We start from the raw sequence: 14,280 nt of genomic DNA, 5'->3' as shown, positions 1-14,280 counted from the left end.
GGTCTCTTGTACCAATTAATTTAAGGGTATTTCCCACTTTGTCTTCTAATAGGTTCAGTGTAGGATTTATTTTGAGATCTTGGATCCATATTAACTTAAGTTTTGTGAAAGGAGATAGGCTTGGGTCTAACTGCAGTCTTCTACATGTCTGCAACCAGTTATGCCAGCACCATTTGTTGAAGATGTTCTCTTTGTTCCATCGTTTAAATTTGGATTGTTTGTCAAAAATCGGGTGTTCATAGATGTGTGGGTTAATATCAGGGTTTTCAATTCTATTCCATTGGTCTACCAGTCTATTTTTGTGCCAATACCAAGCTGTTTTCAGGACTATAGCTCTGTAACAGAGCTTGAAGTCAGGGATGGTGATTACTCCAGAAGTTCCTTTGTTGTATGGGGATGCTTTAGCTTTCATGAGTCTTTTGTTTCTCCATATAAAGTTGAGAATTGTTCTTTCAAGGTCTGTGAAGAATTCTGTTGGGATTTTGATGGGGAATGCATTGAATCTGTAGATTGCTTTTGGCAAGATTGCCATTTTTACTATGTTGATCCTACCTTTCCAAGAGCATGGAGATCTTTCCATTTTCTGGTATCTTCTTTAATTTCTTTAGAGACTCAAAATTCTCATGGTACAGGTATTTCACATTTTTGGATAGTGTTACCCCAAGGTATTTTATGTTGTTTGTGGCAATTGTAAAGGGTGATGTTTCTCTGATTTCTTTCTCCACCAATGCGTCATCGATATATAGTAGGGCTATGGATTTTTTTGAGTTAATCTTGTATCCTGCCACATTGCTGAAGGTGTTTATCAGCTGTAAGAGTTCCCTGGTAGAGTTTTTTGGGTCACTAATGTAGACTATCATATCATCTGCAAATAGTGAGAGTTTGACTTCTTCCTTTCTGATTTGTATTCCGTTGATCTACTTTTGTTGTCTTATTGCTCTGGCTAGAACTTCAAGGACAATATTGAGGTATGGAGAGAGTGGACAGCCTTGTTTTGTCCCCAATTTTTGAGGAATTGGATCGAGTTTCTCTCCATTTAATTTGAAGAATCAATATAACAAAGAGTTGGTTCTTTATAAAATCAACAAGATAGACAAACTGTTATCCAAACTAACCAAAAGGCAGAGAGAGATCATGCAAATTAACAAAATCTGAAATGAAAAGTGGGACATAACAACGGACACTGAGGAAATCCAGAGAATCTTCAGGTCATACTTTGAAAAACTGTACTCCACAAATTTGAAAATTTAAAAGAAATGGACAATTTTCTGGACAGTTATCACTTACCAAAATTGAATCAAGAACAGATAAGCAACTTAAACTGACCTATAACCTCTAAGGAAATAGAAATAGTCATCAAAAGTCTCCCAACCAATAAAAGTCTGGGGCCAGATGAATTCACTGCAGAATTCTACCAGAAATTCAAAGAAGTGCTAATACCAATACTCCTCAAATTGTTCCACAAAATACAAGCAGGAGGACATTGCCAAACTCTTTTTATGAGGCTACAATAACCTTGATACCCAAGCCACACAAAGACACAACTAAGAAAGAGAACTACAGACCATATCTCTCATGAACATTGATGCAAAAATTCTCAATAAAATCCTGGCAAATCAAATACAAGATCATGTCAGAGAAATCATCCACCATGACCAAGTAGGCTTTATCCTAGGGATGCAAGGATGGTTCAACATATGAAAATCCATCAATGTCTTCCACCATATAAACATACTGAGGGAAAAAAAACCCACATGATCCTCTCATTAGATGCCAAAAAAGCCTTTGACAAAATCCAACACCCCTTCATGATAAAGGTCTTGGAGAAATCAGGGATAACAGGAACATACCTCAACATAATAAAAGCAATATACAGTAAGCCAACAGCCAACATCAGAAAGGTTTCTTTAACTAAAAGGAAAGATAGTAGCTATTCTTGGAGATAGGCAGAAAGTGGAGCTATATATATTTACTACTTATTGTTAAGAAGATCTTTAATGACCAAGGTAACTTTTAAAAAGAAATCATTTAGTTGAAGTCTTGCCTATAGCTTTACAGGGTTACTTCATGACCATCACGGTGGGAGCAGGCAAGCATGGCACTGAACAGCAGCTGAGAACTTACATCTAGATCTACAGATAGAAGATTGAAAGAGCAAGAATGGATCTGGCTTTGAAACCTTAGTGACACACCTCCTCCAACAAGACTGTACCTCCTAATTCTTCCCCAAACAGTTTCACCAACTAGGACAAACATTCAAATATATAAGCCTATGGACAAAATTCTCATTCAAACCACCACAGAAACCATAATTTACTGTTGGAGTAGATGGAACATATAAAGCCTTTTTTAAGACAACTTATTGGTGCTATAAAACATCAAACAGACTTGTACCTTTATGATTTTATTCTTAGTTATATATCCAAAAGAAAAATTTTAAATATGCTTAGATAAACACTTATTCACACACATGTTCATAATACTATTACCCATGGTATCTGAACATGAGCAAATACAGATATATAAATCTGATAGTAAATATGTATATCCATGTAATAAAATGTTGAAAAATAAAAATACATGCTATATGAATGCATCTTGAAAGACTCTAGTCATAAAGGACCAATGTAGAATTCCTTTTAATGAAATGTCTAAAATGCGTAACTGCAGAGACCAAGAGCAGACTCATAGTTTTGCAGGCCTATAAGGGGTAATGGAGAGAAATAAAGACCAACTGCTGATAATAATGAAATTTCTTCTTAGAGCAGAGGAGCTCTTCAAAAACCATTATCATGTTTACATGGTTTCATGAAGAGATAGCTCAGAATTTAAGAAAACTTTCTGTGCAATCACAGGGACTAGGGATTAGTTCTCAACATGTACATAACATGCTGGGTCTTCCATGCAGGCATGTAACCCCAGCTTAAAGGAGCAAAAGTAGTACTTGTGTTGTCTGACTTCCAGCCCACTCATGAACATGTGAGCATGAGGTTCAAGAAAACACCTTACTTCAAAGGAAGGGATGGAGAGTGATAGAGGATAACATTTTGTATATACTCTGATGGCCTCAGCATAAAAGTGTAGTTGCTTGGATCTACATGCATACACACACACACACACACACACACACACACACACACACACACACACACCATACACACCACAAATAAATCTTTAAAAATGTCAACCACAATATTTTGGGAATTCATATTTGGTCAGCAAAATGCAAAAAAAAATCATTAAAACCAAATGAACATCATCAATATGAAGTCATCAATAATATACTTTTATTCTTCAAATACTTCATCAAAATCATAGTTCAACACTAGCAAACTCAGGAAAGGAATAGAATTCCTCCTTTTGCCAGAACTGTATTATACATCTCCATGACTTTTCTCCTGATTTTCAGTATAACTTCAAGAGGCAACCTTGCACATTAGTAGAAAGATGGCACCAAATGTAATCATGTAGGAAATCACAGGAACAGTGGAACATGGTGAGCCTGATTTGACTCAGGTATGCCAAAAGGTAAAAGAGGCATACAATTAGCTGTTTGAGCTTCCAGAGGTTATCTGAATCCCACTTTGCTTCCTAGGATTCACCATGCACTTTGTTCCAGCAGCATGAAATTAGTATTTAGAAAAGAAAAACATGTACTGGATCTGAAAGTTACTTCTCCGAAATGTTTTGAACTGTTTTATACATGAAAGCACTCATCTCAGTGATTCTTTACAATTTAGCAACCCCAAATAACCTTCGAAACAAAACCTAAATAATTTCAGCTTTAGAGGAATGTAAAAAAATGAATATATGACAGAATTTGGTTAACTAATGTTTTGCCTAATTTAATTTTCACATGCCAGAGGCATAGACTAAAGAAGTGTTAAAATGCAGGGAACAACCTTATAGAATTAACCTTGCTCCCTATGAGAGATTATGAAGATGTCATTAGGGAGCATTTCCCTAAACCATAAATTCTAATTCATGGTTTTTTTGAGCATTTGAAAGTGAATGGAAGGTCCATTTCCTTGAGATTTCACTGTATATGTGGCTTATAAATAATGATCTTTTCTGTTTCCCTAAAGATTCATGTTTTTTAATTTAAGATACAATAAATTTCACATATGATATGTCTAGTTTATGAAAATACTAATCACATCCTTTTTTCTGTGAACACTAATTCTTCTTTTAAAGGTCCAATGAAATAATAAAAAAAAACACTTCAATAGGAGAATAAAAATATTTATGTCTAAGAAATAATTGGAAAATTATATGTGAAAATATCTTTCCCTAAAAATTATTGCAAGACTTAATATTACTTTATGATTCATAAGAAAAGCAAGGCCTATTTCTTATGGCTGATTGAATATGGGTAATGTCTGTATACTTCAGGAGCATTGTCATAAGAAAAATTCAACATTAACATCTTCCTATAGTCTCTTGCATTTTCTTTCATTATACACAGGAAAGTTGGTACAATTGGAGATCATTACTAAGTCATGTAAGCCAGTATCAGAAAGACAAAATATTACCATATTTTTCTTCATATGCAGAATCTATCTTCTATCTATCTACCATCTATCTATCTATCTATCTATCTATCTATCTATCTATCTATGGCAGTAGAGTAGAAGGAATGTTGGAGGTAAGTGTGAAATTGAATTAAAGGAAAAAATTAATAACATTAAAGAGGTAGAGAAATATAGCATGTTTTCTCTCATGTATAGACAGTAGATTTGAATATATACATACATAAAATAGAATGATCTTAGTATATAAAATGTGAAACATACTATTCTATATGCTAATGAAGATATTTAAAAAGTTCAGGTGATCTGAACACAAAAACTGCTGATGTTAATATTTCATCCTTGGCATTTATTTTTTTGTTTTTGTTTTTGTTTTTTTTTTTTAGTTTTGGTTGTGTTTTATCACAACAACAGGAAGCAAACAAGAACAGAATACATAGACATTTCAACACTTTCATTCTAATCACACACTTTATTTCTAGATTTAAACAGTATTTTATTAATTTTTTCAGAATTTCTTACATTCACTTTCTTTGTGACCTTGGTGATGAAGATAATATAAATGGTCCATATATGTTATTTTCATTTATAGCAGTCATTTGAAAAATACGAGTGAATAATAACTATAATGCAATGGAATTTAACAGATTTTGTTATGCCCCATTGATGTCCTAGGAAAACAACAACAATCAAATCTGATTGTAATTAACAGTCAGTTGCTAGCCAGTACAAGACACACAAAGTTGCATTTGTAGTTTATAACTAAAAGGAACTTTTATTTGACCCCTTGTATCTATTTCAGTACCAAGAATCCTAACCCTCATTTAAAAAGTTTTTGTGAAGAACACCCCATTTTCAAGTGATTATTAAATACTGAGTCTGAGTCTTAACTTTCTTGACTTAATTGCTGAAGCAATTGAAAGTTCATTCCTAAACTGCCAGTTTTATTAATTAATTCATTAATTCAATGTTACTCTTCTAAAACTAAGCTAATTCCAAGTACCCATGAAGATTTTCAGGTTACAAAGATTAATGCAAATTACCTGGCACCTGGTTAGAGGTCCAGTGTCAAGTCATCAAGGAAAATGAATTTTGAAATGGAAACTATGTCAGTCCCTCAAACATGTTATTTTATTTGCTATAAAGGAATTGATGTCTACACAGGGCTTTTAGTAATCAAAGTAGCCTATACTAAATCATTTCATGAAAATCTGCTGTGTATTTGCTACTTGTCCATAAGGGACAACCTCAGTGGAATCCAAACTAGATTCATTCAGCTTAAGGCTCAAAACAGACATTTGGAATAAATTTAGTCAGAGGAAGGTGTCCTAGATTCTGGGATCTTCATACTGCAAACTTGGAAGAAATATTTAAAGGTCATTTCATATATCACACTGTCCTTCTAGGAGATGAATGTTTTCAAAGTTTAGGCTTATCAGGACTTTTAAGCTTGAGATAAGAAAGTATTTTTTATTTTATATTTCCATGCCTATTCCTCTATCAACATTCACTGTGTGCTATTGAATGATTTTTATATGCTGCTCATCACCAAAGATGGTGTTTCTATTTAAAAGTAGTTCTCTACAAAAGCAACTACTAATGTTCAAAGTGTATTCCCCTGTTCTTCACAATCCTAAATCCCTATCCAAAGAGGAAAGAACCATAGAATTTCAACTAAGAAATCTTGCATGGTAATGACACAGATATCTTCCATTTCACAGCAATCCAGAACAACAATATTTCCTTTATCTCACCCTCCATAGCTAGATTGACCTTCACGACCACATAGTCCATATGGCATGGCTAGAAAATTGAAGAAGCTTGGATCCTTGAATCATCATTTGGAGGAGTGCTTTCTTGGAGAATTGCCCATACTATATTAGAACATGATACAAAGACTTTACTTTGATTGAATCAAGCCACTGAGGTTATGGTATCTAAGTCTAACAGCAGTTAGCATTAATTAATCTTAAACAATAACAACAACATCAAATTAATGACAAGAATGGTAAATGTAGATAAACTGAATGTAAAAATATGCATACCATGTCAAAAAAATAAGTTACAGAGCAGCCAGGAGAGTTTGGAATAGAAGATATAAAAATCTTTCACAACAATAATTGCCAGCCAATTTAAGTTCAAAATCTATGCCTTTACTCAAGGTTCTTTCTTCTCACCCCAAAATAAAACCCTGTACTCTGCCCATGGTTCTGATGGTTATCAGAAATTGATGTGGTGATATATTGTTTATGATCTAATGACGCCAAGCTGAAGATCAGAGAAGCAAAGCATCCAACCAGTAGCTATTACCTCTACCAAGGCAGAAATGGAGATACTGTCTTCCCTGTGACTGGAATCTGAATCTCAAATGAGACACTTTGCTTCCTCTTTGTATACCTCTCTAGTGATGGGATTAAAGTTCTGTTACTCTTTTAAACTGATTCACTCTATTGTAGCCCAGGGTGGTCTTAGACTCTCAGAAGTCCATCTGCCTCTGTCTCCTGAGTCCTGGGATTAAAGGTGTGTGCCACCACTTCCCAGCTTCTGTGGCTAACTGGTATGGCTGGTTTTGCATTTTGATCTTCCATGGCTTTATTAAATTATAACAATTCACCACAAATGATATTTTTTACTTGTTGAGAATGGAGTTCACTAGAACTAACATAGTATTTAAGCCACAGGTTGACTATCTTACCATCAGACTTTTTTTTATGCATTTGGCAAAGAGGGGATGCATGCATATTGAATAATAAAGAATTTATGAAGATGCTCTCTTGTTTGAGATGGAGTCTCCTAACAGTGCATGGTGGTTTTTCTATCCTTTCTTGTAACGATAAGTCTTTACTCCATCTGCCCGAGCCCCGCCACCACATGGGCACCCAGAATAACACACAGAGTCTTATATTAGTTTACAATGTTGCTGGCCAATTGACTAGGATTTGTTACATGCTAGCTCGATCTTAATTATCATAAATCTACATATTTTATAAGACTTACCTTATGAAGGATGCCTTTTGCTGTAGTCCTCTTCCTGAGATCACATGGCAGCTCTGTAGAGAAGAGAGCAGGAGGAAGAGGATGAGCAAGAGATCGATTTCCTGCTTATATTCTGAGTCTGCCTGCTGTGTCACTTCCTGCCTGAATCACAAGGCTTCTTTTTACTACATTTCCCAGAATCCTTCTTGACTCCTAGTCCCTCCTAACTTGCTTTCCTATTGGCCAATAGTATTTTATTTAACAACCAATAAGACAAACATATACACAGAAGGACTTGCTTATCTTTACACTTTGTATCTCATTCTCATTCACCCTTTTGTTTGTTCAACAGACTTTCATTTCCCTTTCCTTTATGTATCTACTTTATTCTTCCCTCTCTTAGCACTAACCTCTGCTACCAAGTTCAAAATGACAAAGATAATTAATGAATGTTTAAATAACAACCCACTAGTGATTAACATAAACCTTTCATGAAATGGAATCTTAGCATACCAGCCACTGAAAACTGATTTAAAAATGAAACCCTAAAATCCCCTTGTAAAAAGGAAACACATAGTTAATACATTCCATTTACTGTATAGAATAATCCCCATATAAATATGTTGCTATCAAATTGAATATAAAGTGATTCTAAAATATTTGGAATTACTTATTCAAAGTTAAAGGCTTAGAAAAACCCAAAATAAATATGTTTCTTTTGATCTTTAAAGTATAACACTAACAAAAAACAGTTGTCTTCTTATTAACTAGATATCTTTCCTTGAGGAAGTATAATGCATGTATGATGGTCAATCTTGACTACCACTTTGATGGGTTTATGAAATGCCTCAGGGGTGGGTCAATTATTAAAGGTGAGTCTCACATCAAAACATTAAAAATACCACGGGACTAGTAAAACCTCTCAGTATGTCTGTGAAGGCACCCCCAGAGAAGCTTATATCATGAGGGCTCTTGCCAAATGGATGAACTAATTCTTTTATCACTTAATAAGAGGATTATTAAGAAGTAGTGAAAGGTAGGAGTTTGTTGCATAAGTGGTAGGCTGTTTGAGATATTGGAGGGTGAATGCATCTTGTCATGGCCTCTGCCTTCTTCCCCTTTCTCTGTTTGCTGTACTCCTTTAGAATGTCCCTCATCCACATGCTCTCACAGCAATATTGACCTCACAGGAGACTATGAACTGAATTCTCTGAAATATTTATCCAAGTAAATATTTCAACCTTTAAGTAGTTTATGTCACATGAACAAAAGATGAATTAACATGGAAAACCAACACCACTGCTTTTAAAGTATAATTAAGAACAAAAATAAGTCTTATCTTTCTCTAACTACCAGATTTTAAGAAAGCTACACCTTTAAGTGACTCTACTTCTCCAAAGTTCACTTTACTTCTGGTTTTTCTTTCTCTACTTTCTGACTAATAAATTGTCAATCTTTAAGGCTCCAACCTTGTGTCTGACAGTTCTGTCACTGTACCTTGCAGAGTTAGGTCTTGTAGAATTGGATATTACCTAGTATTGAAAATTGCCGATGTTTTCCAGGACATACCACTATGGCATCCTTCCTAGAAACTTATCAGTTTCAGTGAAAGAGTGTTCAGTGTTTAAAATAACAAGTTCAGAGCTCTACAGCATTACAATAACAAGAAATCACTCCTATTCCCACAAAGCTGCCTCAGTTAATATCTACAGGTGTATAAGAAGCTATTTTGTTTCAGCCTCTGTATAGTTCTGGGAAATTATGTCTTATAAATATGAAAAGAATGAATCATGGTGACTCATTATAATCCATGTCCAAGAAGACTGCAAACTACACTTTTCTAATTTCCAGAGTCTAGCTCTAACATGATTTACTGGAACAGAGACACAGTATCTTTGATATCTTATAATAAATCTAAGTTTACTGAATAGCTCTTTGGCTATTTGATGATTCTTTTCATGTAGCAAGGGCATTTGATACTCCACCTAATTTTGGTCTTAGAATGCTTGTGCTTCTATAACATACTCAGTAATTTATAAGAAGTAAAAATTTGTTTTGCATATTTTTATAAAGTTCATGGTACAAATGCCAGCATCTAGGGAAGATCATCTTCCAATCTCACTAGCAGAAGATGCAAGGTCAAGAGTGGATGACCTCCCTTCATTGAAACTTATATAAGGAAGAGCCCTCCTTATGTTTGCAAGGAATAAATGCCCCAATCTAAATACTTCTGCAAAAATACATAAATTACAGAATAAACACATTAAAACTATAACAGATTCCAACATATATATGTGATGAAACTTATTGATAAAGAAAAGTGAACTGGAGAACTTAATATTAAGAACAAACAACAAACCTTTCATGTTTGCTGCTGTAGATGACTTCATGAAAAACAGTTGGACAAATCAAGTATTTCAGATGACTGAAAATATTTCTTAGAGATCTTTGAAAGCCTGAATAGGCAGCTCTGTGGGGGATCACTCTTGGAGTGTTAAAAGCACAAATCTAATCCAGAACACTGGAAAACAAGTTAAGGGACTAATAAAAGGCATTTGTTTCATCTTACAAATATATTTAAACATTTTTATATGGCAAACCCCATTGTTCTACATTAGGAAATTGTCAACCCAAGCACTTTGAACACAAACCTTTATTATAAAATATCTTTCTGGAGTGCTTAAGAGATGACTCAGCTGTTCATAGCACCTGCTACTGTCAAAGAGGACTCAGATTCAATCCCCACAATTCTCATGGTGGTTCACAACCATCTGAAACTCCATTTCTACGGAGCCTGAATCCCTCTTATGATCTTTGCAGACACTAGACAAACACATACTGCACATACATACATACATACATACATACATACATACAATAGTAAAATTTCCTTACACATAAAATAAATAAATATTTTAAAAATTAAAAGGAAATGACTTGCAAAAAAACTGTGATGGGTCATCTAACATTTTCATTTACATGTTGAATTGAAATATAATTACTTTTGCTTCTTTATAAAGCAGTGATGGAGGATACGGGAGGGTGGCAATATTTATCTATTCTTCAGAAAAAAAATGATAAGTGATGGTTATTGAAAAATTGAAGAATTATTCCTGAAGATATATTCTGTTACTGAGCAAAGTGGATTTACTTGAGAGCGGTGCAGAAGAACAAAAGAACAAGAGCTAGTGTCCCATGCAACAGAAAATGGGATCAAACAACCAGAAGAATCACTGACATGTGTAATTGCACAGTGATGACTGAGTGTGATAGCTAATCTCAACTGTCAATTTGACTGACTCTGGACTCAACTAAAATGAAAGCCATTGGGCATTCCTGTGATGGACTTGCTTGACAGATTTTTTTTTAAAAGGAATGAACCATCCGAATGCAGGTAGTACCTTCTGGTGACAGCCCAGAAAAAACAACAACAACAAAAACATGCATGGAAGAAGAAAACTGTCTTCTGCCTGCTTACCTTCACTCATTCTGGCAAGTTCATCTATCCTGTGGCCGTTTAATTCCTTCACAGATATTAGATACAGCTTCTTCAGGATTCCAATTTAAACTGAAGACCAACAGCTTTCCAGGACTCCTACAAGTCTTCAGTGTGAAACTGGGACTGCTGAGACATTCACTGTCCTGGATTGAGAAGCTACTGGATTCTCAGTCTCCTCTATGAGGCAGCCGTTGTTGGGCTATACAGACCATACTCTGTTAATCTATCTAATAAATCTCCCATTTTAAGACTATTTCTTTAGTTCTTTTTAGATTAGAATGTATTGCATCATTTCCCCCTTCCATTTTCTCCTTCCCACCCTCGCACAAACCCTTCATTGCACACTCTCAAATTCACAATAAGTCTCCTTTTCATGTATACATTCATTCTATCAGCTCTTTCCTTTAAAGAACCACAATATGAGGGTAAGACACAACTCCAGGTCTCCCCCATCTCAATGAACTCAAACCTAAAATCCCCTCACTGACAGGACTAGAGGTTTGTATCTTAGTAAATTCTAGATCCTCCTAAAATGGCAATCATTATCACCTATCACAGACGGTATCCTTGGTTTGTTTGTTTATTTATTTATTTGTTTATTTATTGTTCCCACTACTTTATACTTGGAGTAAATGTCCTCTATCATAAAAGACATACCTTATGCATTTTCATGCACCATCCATAGCACAGATGAGGAATGACTAGAGAGGTGAATGAATGAATGACACTAAAACTGATCATTTAAGCTATGCCTCCTCCAATCATTTCCACAAGTTGCTTCAAATGAAATTTCTAAAATTGTAATATCTCACTATACCAAGCTTAAAACAAAAACAATTGTTTAAAATTCAATGTTGGGCATTGTCTCTGAAGACATTTTCCGCGCCAGAAAGTAAAAGTTTTACGGGCCTTAATTCCTGTCTCTAAACTCATTTCATATCCAAACAAGCTATTTTATTCAATAAATATTTATAAAGCTCTCTCATGACACACATTCAAAGTTCTGTCAATGAGAAAAGGTTAGCAAAGCTCAATTAGACCAAGCAGAATGCTCAAGAGAACAGAACTGTCTCTCGCATTTTAAAAACACCACCAGTGAGTTAGTGGTTCCTATGTCCTTGGAGGAGGAATTCTGTAACTCCAGGCTGTAATTGACAGATTTGTCAGTAGCACCTTACCATACTAGTGTCTTTAAGAATAGACGATAAGTCACCACACCAGACTGCACATGGCGATATGAGAAAATTGTTTATCTTCAAGTGTTTCCCAGCTATTCCATGTCCTTAATTGAGGACCTTCACTGTTGCTTTCAGACTGACAAGTTGATGTTCTCTTTCATCTCAAAAGAAAGTCAATGAAACATGGATACCTGTACAGAAGAAACAGCCATACTAAGGTACTCATGGGAAGAGGATGTAATTCAATGAGTCATGAAGTCTTATAAAAATCTACAAGTGTAAATGCATGGGGACTTCCAGTGTGAGCCGACATTTATCATTTATAGAAAGGATGGAAACAACCACATTGAGAATTCATCTAAGCACATGCTCAGGTAAGGAAGTAACTGTATTTGCTAACTGTAGACTACCAAGAAACCCCTGGGATAAGCCAAGAACAACAACCAGGGCTTCTTTTCAACTGGTTTACATAGATAGCAAACAATTCTATCAGTAATTTGAAAACTATACAGAAAGATGAAGGGATTTTTAAAGGTGAGAAGAGAATGCATGTGCAACATTGAGTGTTATCATCACAAGTACTAGTTACCAAAAAATCTTAGTACATAAATACATTTCAAATTATTAGTCAGTGTTAAATCAGTTCTGATGCCTAACTTTACAGGCAACTCATTATTTGACTCTAGGCAGCTTCTTTGTAACTCATAAATTTTATCAGTAAAATGGAAATAATAGTAACATTCCCCCGCCTCTGAAGATTACTGTAAAGCTGAAATGAGATGGTGGAATGGCACATGTTTAACGTCAACTGTCTACCTCTAGGATAAGAGAGGGTATCTGTGAAACTATGCTGAAAAAAATCATAAATATAGTGATATAGACATGTCAATTAACTGGCTACTAACAAGCTAAGGAGTACAACAATAAATGTTTTCTAACACACAGGATAAAAGAGGGTAGTGACTTTGTAGTAGACTGAGCAAAGGAGATTGCTCAGTGCTTCCAATGCTTCTCAGTCAATGATAGGGAAGAATTTGAAAACACAGGGACAAGCATGGAGCAATCAGGGATGATGACAAAGGAAAAGTATAGTTTCAGAAGTATTCATTAGAGCCCTACATTAGAAAAAAAAATGTTTTGAGTTAAAATATGCCTAGCAATTAGAGCTGTCCAGAAGAGAAAGAAAGGTGCCACAAAGTAATGAAGTCCTGTCATCAGAAAGAGTGAGTCCCCAGCCAGCTCATCAATCACGAGTCAGGGAGCTGTGAAGAAGAGGGTGCCAGAAACATCCCAAAGTCTATTCCTACCAACTTTTAAATGGTGAATATAACAAAGTTCTTTAAGATTTATTTTACTTTATGTTTATGTCTGTATGTATATGAGTGTGTAGGTACCTGCCCAAGCTGTGAGATGGTGTATGACCCCATGGAGTTAGAGTTTCAGGCTGTTACAAGAAATCTGACATGGGTTCTGGGAATCAAACTCTGGTCCTTTGTAAGAGCAGCAAGTTTTCTATCTGTTGAGTCTCTCCACCAGGGACCTTCAAAGTCCATCAAATCATTTGGGGGAGGGCCTAGGCCCTCCTTGCTGTATCTGGGCTGCAATAGCATCCCTCCACAGGGAATGGTCTCCCAAAATCCATTTGTGTTATAGGGTTAAAGAATGGCTCCACTGTTAGAGGTCCCATGACTGTCTTGGCCTCTTAGCTGGCACCCACATTCAGAGGGCTTGGTTTTGTTCAATGCTGTTTCCCCAGCTTTATGACTAAGGTCTCCGTACTCTCAGTAGGTCAGGTCAACTATTTCTGTGCGTTTCTGCAGCACTGTCTTGGCTCCTTTGCTCATCTTTCCTCCCTCTCCACAATTGGATTCCAGGAGTATGGTTCAGTGCTTAGCTGTGGCCAGCTACTGGATGAAGGCTCTAGGAATGGTAACCAAGGTAGACATCAATCTCATTATAGAGGAAGCTCATCAATGCATCTCCTCCACCACAGCTTGGATTCTTAGCTTGGGTCATCCCTGTGGATCCCCTAACATTTCTCCTGTGCCAGACCTCTCTAAAAACCTGTATATCTCCCTCTATCAAGGCATCTCCTTTC

At 35.6% G+C, this 14,280-nt stretch overlaps 1 long non-coding RNA gene across 2 annotated transcripts in view; it reads right to left on the bottom strand.

Annotated features, from left to right (window-relative positions):
* Positions 1-7,660, bottom strand: part of LOC103160007 — a 178,247-nt gene extending 170,587 nt beyond the window's left edge. For both annotated transcript variants that reach the window (XR_003487061.2, XR_003487062.2), the window contains exon 1: positions 7,527-7,660. This is a non-coding gene — a long non-coding RNA (uncharacterized LOC103160007). The remainder of the gene's footprint in view (positions 1-7,526) is intronic.
* Positions 7,661-14,280: the final 6,620 nt, after the last annotated feature.

This window comes from Cricetulus griseus, chromosome 7 (assembly GCF_003668045.3).
Source record: "Cricetulus griseus strain 17A/GY chromosome 7, alternate assembly CriGri-PICRH-1.0, whole genome shotgun sequence".
In the NCBI taxonomy this organism is placed as follows: Eukaryota; Metazoa; Chordata; class Mammalia; order Rodentia; family Cricetidae; genus Cricetulus; species Cricetulus griseus.
This window is presented reverse-complemented; position numbering and strand designations above follow the sequence as displayed.